Here is an 8,605-nt window from a genome sequence, read left to right on the forward strand (position 1 = left end):
CGGCTATTTTTATGGACACTGATCAAGATATACATTGATGTATCCATATATACCAGATTAAAACCAATGGCCTGATATATATCGCATGCGAGAAGCTCCTGTTCCGCCGCTTAGCTAAAGCTTTGCGAAAACAACGCAGGTTTCTAGTCCTTAGGTTCTGGAAACCAAGCCTGATGAGGAACGGTTGAAGGAGCTGGGGATGTTTAGCTTGGGAAAGAGGAGGTTGAGGGGAGATAGGAGAGCCATCTTCCGATATCTCAAGAGCACGTGGAAGAGGGAACAAGCTTGTTTTCTCCTGGAGGGCAGGACTCAAACCCGTGGCTCCCAGTTCCGAGGAAGGAGATCCCGACTCAACATCAGAAAGAACTTTCTGGCAGTCAGCACTGTTTGGGATGGAACGTGGTGGCCTCTCCTTGGAGGTTTTTAAGGTGAGATGGCCATCTGTCATGGATGCTTTAGCTGGGATTCCTGCGTTGCAAGGGGGCTGGACTAGATGACCACTGGGGTCCATAGCTGCCGGGTTCCACCCAACGCAGCTACGAGAAGGCGGTGGAATACTGGGGGACCCTAGCCCCCTCCTTGAAAATTATTTTGGCCAGCCCTTCCATTTCTACAATTTTGCCATTCTACACTTCACTCAGCGTTGCGTTAACCTGTGGAACTCCCGCCCCCAGGATTCCACTGACCCGGCTGTCTCTGAAAGAGGACCTGGCAAATCCATGGCTCTCCTTGGCTGCAAACTATGTTCTCCCTCCCTGCCAGTCAGGGACAGGGCCCTGCTTCTGAACACCCAGAGGGGAGAGAGTCGCTGCGGGTTCGAGTCCTGCGGACCGCCAGAGGAAGAGGCAAGCTTTGGCTGGGAGTTGAAGAGAGCCGGCGCGGAGAACCTCTGCCGGCTCCAGGCTCCACTGCCAGGCCTGTTGCCAGGATGCGTCCCAGAGAGGGATATCTTGGACCCCTTCCCCTCCTCCTCCTCCTCGCTGGGTGGGTCAAGGAATGAGGGGGTCATAAATACACGCCTTTTATAATTTGGAATACCAACCATTAGCTCAGGCCCAGGAGGGGGATTCCCAAAGGACACCCCCCCTCAAAGTCTTGGCTGGCTTCCACCCCCAGTTTCTGGGGGAAAGGGAACTCCTCAAAGCTGGAACTGGGCGTGGGGAGACCCTGACTGGGGTGGGGGGAAGGACACTTGACTCATGCAGTCAGGATTTTTTGGAGGGGCTCCACTCCGCCTCTCGGTTTTCCCACCCCCCTCTCTAGGGTTTCGATATTAGCAAAACACGTGGACAAAATTGGAGCCAGGCTTTGTTCAAACGGGGAAATATAAATCCCTTTCCGCGGCGTTTTCCAGATTTGGCACAAACGATGGATTTCTTGGGTGGGGAATTACTGTAGTCTTGCCTAAAGCAAAGGGGTAGAGGGGTCTCCGATATGCCTCTGGGGTAGAGGGGTCTCCGATATGCCTCTTTCTCAGGGCATAAACTCACGATAAGGTCAGCTGAGAGGGCCCATGCCTAGGGCGAAGGATATTGGGGGCCAAATTTGGCCCTCCAGATTCTCAGTGCGGCCTCCGGACTCTCCTCAGACCAGTGCCAGATTTATGTATAAGCTAAACAAGCTCTAGCTTCGGGCCCCACTCTGTTAGGGGGCCCCCAAAAAATGAAAGAGGGAAAAAACCCGGATGTACATTTCCAAAATATAAGGTAAAAAATAAATAAGATAAAACCTATATTCAGCAACAGTGTTTTGTATTGTGTAGGCTCCTCTATTTCCCAGCGACAGACCCGGTTTTACAGAAGACGTCCCAGTTCTTGACTTGATACTGGAACGTCCCACTTTCCCATAGGACGTCCCTATTTTCAGGGGAGAAACGTTGGAGGGGATGGAATAGGACGTCCCTATTTTCAGGGGAGAAACGTTGGAGGGGATGGAAGAGGACGTCCCTCTTTTCAGGGGAGAAACGTTGGAGGGGATGGAATGGGACATCCCTATTTTCAGGGGAGAAATGTTGGAGGGGATGGAAGAGGACGTCCCTATTTTCAGGGGAGAAACGTTGGAGGGGATGGAAGAGGACGTCCCTATTTTCAGGGGAGAAACGTTGGAGGGGATGGAATAGGACGTCCCTATTTTCAGGGGAGAATCGTTGGAAGGGATGGAAGAGGACGTCCCTCTTTTCAGGGGAGAAACGTTGGAGGGGATGGAAGAGGACGTCCCTCTTTTCAGGGGAGAATCGTTGGAGGGGATGGAAGAGGACGTCCCTCTTTTCAGGGGAGAAACGTTGGAAGGGATGGAACAGGACGTCCCTCTTTTCAGGGGAGAAACGTTGGAGGGGATGGAATAGGACGTCCCTCTTTTCAGGGGAGAAACGTTGGAGGGGATGGAATAGGACGTCCCTCTTTTCACAGGAGAAACATTGGAGGGTATGCAGCCACACTGTCACCCGGGTGGAGCAGGCCCTGGGTGTCGTCGGCGCATGAGCTCAGAGCTGCAGGTGCGAATGGTGCTCAGAGTAGCCCAGCTGCCGCGGGCGAGGCCTCCAAAACGTGATGACAAGCCCGCCAGCTCACGGAGAAGCCGAGTCAGCAGAGCGGGGGCCGGGGGAAACCTTTGCCGGGCCCTCAGCCAAATCGAACCTTCTTTCTGCCTGACGTCCTCTCTCGGGTCCCCCTCGACCCAATTCAGGCCCCACCCTGCTGTGGCAGGTGGAGGGGCTCAGCCATGGGTGGGGGGCAAGGAAATAAATCAAGTAAATTAAACAAACACTAAACTAAAAGTAGAACTAATCGGAAAACTAGAGAGTTCCAGAAAGACATCTACTTCTGCTTCATTGACTATGCAAAAGCCTTTGACTGTGTCGACCACAGCAAACTATGGCAAGTTCTTAAAGAAATGGGAGTGCCTGATCACCTCATCTGTCTCCTGAGAAATCTCTATGTGGGACAAGAAGCTACAGTTAGAACTGGATATGGAACAACTGATTGGTTCAAAATTGGGAAAGGAGCACGACAAGGCTGTATTTTGTCTCCCTGCTTATTTAACTTATATGCAGAATTCATCATGCAAAAGGCTGGGCTGGATGAATCTCAAGACGGAGTTAAGATTGCCGGAAGAAATATCAACAACCTCAGATATGCAGATGACACAACCTTGATGGCAGAAAGTGAGGAGGGATTAAAGAACCTTTTAATGAGGGTGAAAGAGGAGAGCGCAAAATATGGTCTGAAGCTCAACATCAAAAAAACGAAGATCATGGCCACTGGTCCCATCACCTCCTGGCAAATAGAAGGGGAAGAAATGGAGGCAGTGAGAGATTTGACTTTCTTGGCAGCCACGAAATTAAAAGATGCCTGCTTCTTGGGAGAAAAGCGATGACAAACCTAGACAGCATCTTAAAAAACAGAGACATCACCTCGCTGACAAAGGTCTGTATAGTTAAAGCTCTGGGTTTCCCAGTAGTGATGTACGGAAGTGAGAGCTGGACCATCAAGAAGTCTGATCACCGAAGAATGGATGCTTTTGAATTCTGGTGCTGAAGGAGACTCTTGAGAGTCCCATGGACTGCAAGAAGATCCAACCTCTCCATTCGGAAGGAAATCAGCCCTGAGTGCTCCCTGGAAGGACAGATCCTGAAGCTGAGGCTCCAAGACTTTGGCCACCTCATGAGAAGAGAAGACTGCCTGATGTTAGGAAAGATGGAGGGCACAAGGAGAAGGGGACGGCAGAGGACGAGATGGTGGGACAGTGTTCTCGAAGCTCCAAACATGAGTTTGACCAAACTGAGGGAGGAAGACAGGAGCGCCTGGCGTGCTCTGGTCCAGGGGGTCACGAAGAGTCGGACACGACTAAATGACAAAACAACAATTGTAAAATCAAATAAAAATGATTTCCAGAAGTAGAATTGCTGTAGAATTTGCAAACCGCATATGGAGTTGTTCAGTTTGCGGTTTTTCACCAAATCTGGCAACTTTTCCCCTTTTTTCGCACATACACACCCGGGCAGAATTTTTCTGCCTTTCCAGGCCACTGGGAGACTGATTGGATTACGTCCTTCTGCCTGGCATGAAATTGCCTTCCTTCCACCCCCTCCGGAGATCCGGAAAGCTACACTCCGAATGGTCAACAAACGGCCAGCTGCGCCCCCGGAGCCAGCCGGCCAAAGATCTGAGAGGCCGGCGGGCATTAGCGCAGTGAAGCAGCGGAAGACATTTCCAGGCATTACGTTCGCCTCCGTGCCCAGATTCACGTACGGAATTCCTGGCCTTGTTTATATCTCGTGTCTCCCGTTATCTCCCGTCAAACGTACGGGGGCCTTTCAAAGCGATGTTCCCTCCATTGTTCGGATCTTGTTTCCTCTTCAGGGGGACGGCAGGCCATCCACAGAATGAGGAAAGGAAAAATGCCAACTTTCGGAGACGCGCCAGTTTTGGGGAGTTTGGCCACCTCTGGGGAAAGTCCGGAAGGAAGGATGTTGAAAGCTCCCCACTGGATCTGGGCCCCTAGAGACTGGGGGTCCCATCAGTGCCGGATTTACGTATAAGCTAAACAAGCTCTAGTTTAGGGCCCCACTCTCTTGGAGGCCCCCAAAAAGTTTAAAGGGGGAAAACCTGGATGTACATTTCCAAAATATAAGGTAAAAAACAGAATAAAACCACAATGCAGGTGGCGTTGTGGGTTAAACCACAGAGCCTAGGACTTGCCGATCGGAAGGTCGGCGGTTCGAATCCCCGTGACAGGGTGAGCTCCCGTTGCTCGGTCCCTGCTCCTGCCAACCTAGCAGTTTGAAAGCACAAAGTGCAAGTAGATCAATAGGTACTGCTCCGGCGGGAAGGTAAACGGTGTTTCCGTGCGCTGCTCTGGTTCGCCAGAAGCGGCTTAGTCCTGCTGGCCACATGACCCGGAAGCTGCACGCCGGCTCCCTCGGCCAGTAAAGCGAGATGAGCGCCACAACCCCAGAGTCCGTCACGACTGGACCTAATGGTCAGGGGTCCCTTTACCTTTACAGCAACAGTGTTTTGTGTTGTGTCGGCTCCTCGGGTGTAAGTCATGGCTCCCGCCTGCTCCCTCAAATATCCCTGGTTTGCTCCTTTCTATATAGAGGGTGCCAACATTCTGCTATTTATCATTCTTAGTAGTTTGCATTGAGATGGTTGGACAGTGTTCTCGAAGCGACCAGCATGAGTTTGACCAAACTGTGGGAGGCAGTGGAAGACAGGAGGGCCTGGCGTGCTCTGGTCCAGGGGGTCACGAAGAGTCGGAAACGACTAAACAACAACAACAACAAGTAGTTTGCATCATATATTTGCACCTATTATTATTTCATGTTATAGCAAGTTTCTAGAGACTAGATGATGAGTCTTTGTAAATGGTGTTTCTAAAGGAACTTTGGATCTTGCCAAATGCCAGTGTGTTTGCATTATTCAGTTTGTTATGAATCAAAAATCATTTTGAGTTAGAGTTTAATAATTGTTTCGCTATGAATATACTTCTCCTTAATTGTATTTCAGTTCAACAATCACTTTGATAAAATACATCTTTTGTGATGTGCAAATGGCTTGAGATACCTTTTAGGTCCATAAATTACCATATAGCATTTATTCAACCCAAAAAACAGCGACAATTTGTTGTTGACAAAACACAGCTGGACATAGAAAGGACCCCATTACCTTTAGGCGCTGAGGGCCTCATCAAACCAAAATCCAATCCTGGGTCCCCTCAAAGTCCTATTCCATCCCCTACGATGTTTCTCCCATGAAAAAGGTCTTAAATTTTAAGATAGTCTAACCTCTGCGTAAACATCGTGCAAGCAAATCAAGACAAATACTCATTAATAAACAGGCCATCCAGGGCGGCAAACCCTAGAAGTTACAAAATGTTTGCTGGAACTCTCCCGTAAGCCCGACAAAACCAACCAGGGATAGCTCAGCCGGTCGAGCACGGGGCTCTTAGGGTTGTGGGTTTGAGTCTCACGTTGGGCGAAAGACCCCTGCTTTGCAGGGGGTGGGACTAGATGACCCTTGGGGTCCCTTCCAGCTCTGCAGTTCTGTTCTACGAAAACCCAGCAGAGAAAGAGATTTTGTGCCTCATTAGGATCCATGCGGAGCTCAGCCGAGCTCAGAGGGACATCGCAACTTGTCGGATTTGGGCAGGCTGCAAACCGTACAAATCGGGTGTGACGAGACGCCGTCTACCCCCTTTCCTCCGGGGTCTGGGGTCAGCCTTCCTGCCGGCCGGCCCCCACCTCTTCCCCGCTGCTAATTAAGTGTTTCCATTTCTATCCGGACCGGCTAAGCGTGTTTAATCGCCTTTAATTAAACCGTCTCTGCTCCGCGCCGAAACCCGGGGAGAGAAGAAGACGGAAGTCTTTGCAAAGGCGCCTTTTGATCCCCGAAGCCGGGGCGCGTTCCGTCTCCCCCCCACCAGTTGCCGGACCCTGCGGAAAAGTCGCGGGCCTCTTCCTCCGGACGACACGAGCCACGGCTAAAGAGATGCGCTGGCCAGGGCCCAAGAACCGCAGGCTGGAGCGCGTCGCAGCGTGCCAACGCCACCGTCTTGGATGGGCAAGGGCCATGGGGACCCCTGCTTTGCATGCAGAAGGCTCCATCTCTAAACAGGGCTGGGACTCACCTCCCTGTGGGAGATCCACCAAAGGATCCGGCCCGATTGCCTTCTCAATCCGGCCCACGGATGGTCCGGGAATCAGCGTATTTTTACACGAGTAGAATGTGTCCTTTTATTTAAAATGCATCTCTGGATTATTTATGGGACCTGCCTGGTGGTTTTACATGAGTAGAATGTGTCCTTTTATTTAAAATGCATCTCTGGGTTATTTGTGGGGCATAGGAATTCGTTCATACTTTCCCCAAAAAATATAGTCCGGCTCCCCACAAGGTCTGAGGGACGGTGGAGGTGGAGCGGCCCCCTGCTGAAAACGTTTGCTGACCCCTGGTTTAGTTACATATTTGTAACTAAGTCCGTCTTCAGGGATCGTGCTCTGCCTGGAGTAAGTAAACTTCTTTTATTTACCGTATTTTTTGCTCTATAAGACTCACTTTTCCCCTCCTAAAAAGCAAGGGGAAATGTGTGTGCGTCTTATGGAGCGAATGCAGGCTGCGCAGCTATCCCAGAAGCCAGAACAGCAAGAGGGATTGCTGCTTTCGCTGCGCAGAGATCCCTCTTGCTCTTCTGGCTTCTGAGATTCAGAATATTTTTTTCTTGTTTTCCTCCTCCAAAAATTGGTGCGTCTTGTGGTCTGGTGCGTCTTATAGAGCGAAATATACGGTACTTACGAATACGACTGTGTCATCCTCATTTTTTTAGGAGGGATTCAAAGGGGTCTTAGCAGGAAAATATTAGAACACCTTTCAATCTGGACAAGCCAGATGGAATTGTGTCTAGTGAGCAGCTCACACGAGCCTGCAACCAGTTATCTGCTGCGCATGTATGGAAGGGGAATGTGAACTCTGCTACCTAGAGGAACTTGCTAGCGCAGGTTAGGAAGGATATGAATAAACAATATATATCCTCTCCTGCCTCCAGCTCCATGAACATTCCTACAGTTGTGGCTGGCCAGGGCTCAAGAACCGCAGGCTGGAGTGAGTCGCAGCGTGTCAATGCCACCGCCTTGGACGGGCAAGGGCCATGGGGACCCCTGCTTGGCACGCAGAAGGCTTCATCTTTGCCGTTGGCATCTCTAAACGGCTGGGACCCGTCTCCCTGTCAGAGACCCACCAAATGTGCCTGGATGTTCTGCTGCAGATACCCCAGGCCGTTTCTCCTCCAAGTGGTCATTCCACCACTAGTCAGTGCTGTGGATACACGACTTGACCGCCCGTCTCCAGGCACTTCGGCCGTCTGCAAGGGATTCCTGGGTCCAGCGTCTAGAATCCCTATTTCGCAATCTGGACCAGCCAGATTTAATTGTGTATATTGAGCGGCTCACACGAGCCTGTAACCAGTTATCTGCTGCGCATGTATGAAAGGGGAATGTGAACTCTGCTACCTAAAGGAACTTGCTAGTGCAAGTTAGGAAGGATATGAATAAACAATATATCCTCTCCTGCCTCCCTGGACAGTTGTGGCAGGGGCAGGGAGAAGGGCGACTGAAATATATGGTACTCACCGAGTGCTTGGCACAAAAATGGAGCAAGAAGAATTACCGACGAAAGAAGAATGGCGGATTAAATTGATGGACTACGCAGAATTAGATAAATTAACAGGAAGGATTCGAAACCTGCGGGACCAGAGATTCTCAGAAGATTGGAGTAAATATATGAACTATTTGAAAAGCAATTGTAACGAACACATGACGCTAGTAGGACTGCAAGAAGTTCTGTAAGGAGGACTATTTGAAATATTGCAAGAAAGATGATGAAGAGAATGATTAGTTAGTGATAATTAAGAGTAACTGAGAAATTAAGAAAGGCAGATTTAGTGATAAAGAACAGAAAAATCATCAGGGGTGGTTGACGGAAGTCTAAAATATTGTATAAGATAAGAAGCGGTTAAATGATTGTTGAAAATGATATGTAAAAAAACCAATAAAAATGTAAAAAAGAGAAAGAAATAGACTCAGAGTCCTACAGTGATTTCATGCTTGTAAAAC

The sequence above is a fragment of the Podarcis melisellensis genome (genome assembly GCF_964234715.1).
Source record: "Podarcis melisellensis genome assembly, chromosome: 18".
Classification (NCBI taxonomy): domain Eukaryota; kingdom Metazoa; phylum Chordata; class Lepidosauria; order Squamata; family Lacertidae; genus Podarcis; species Podarcis melisellensis.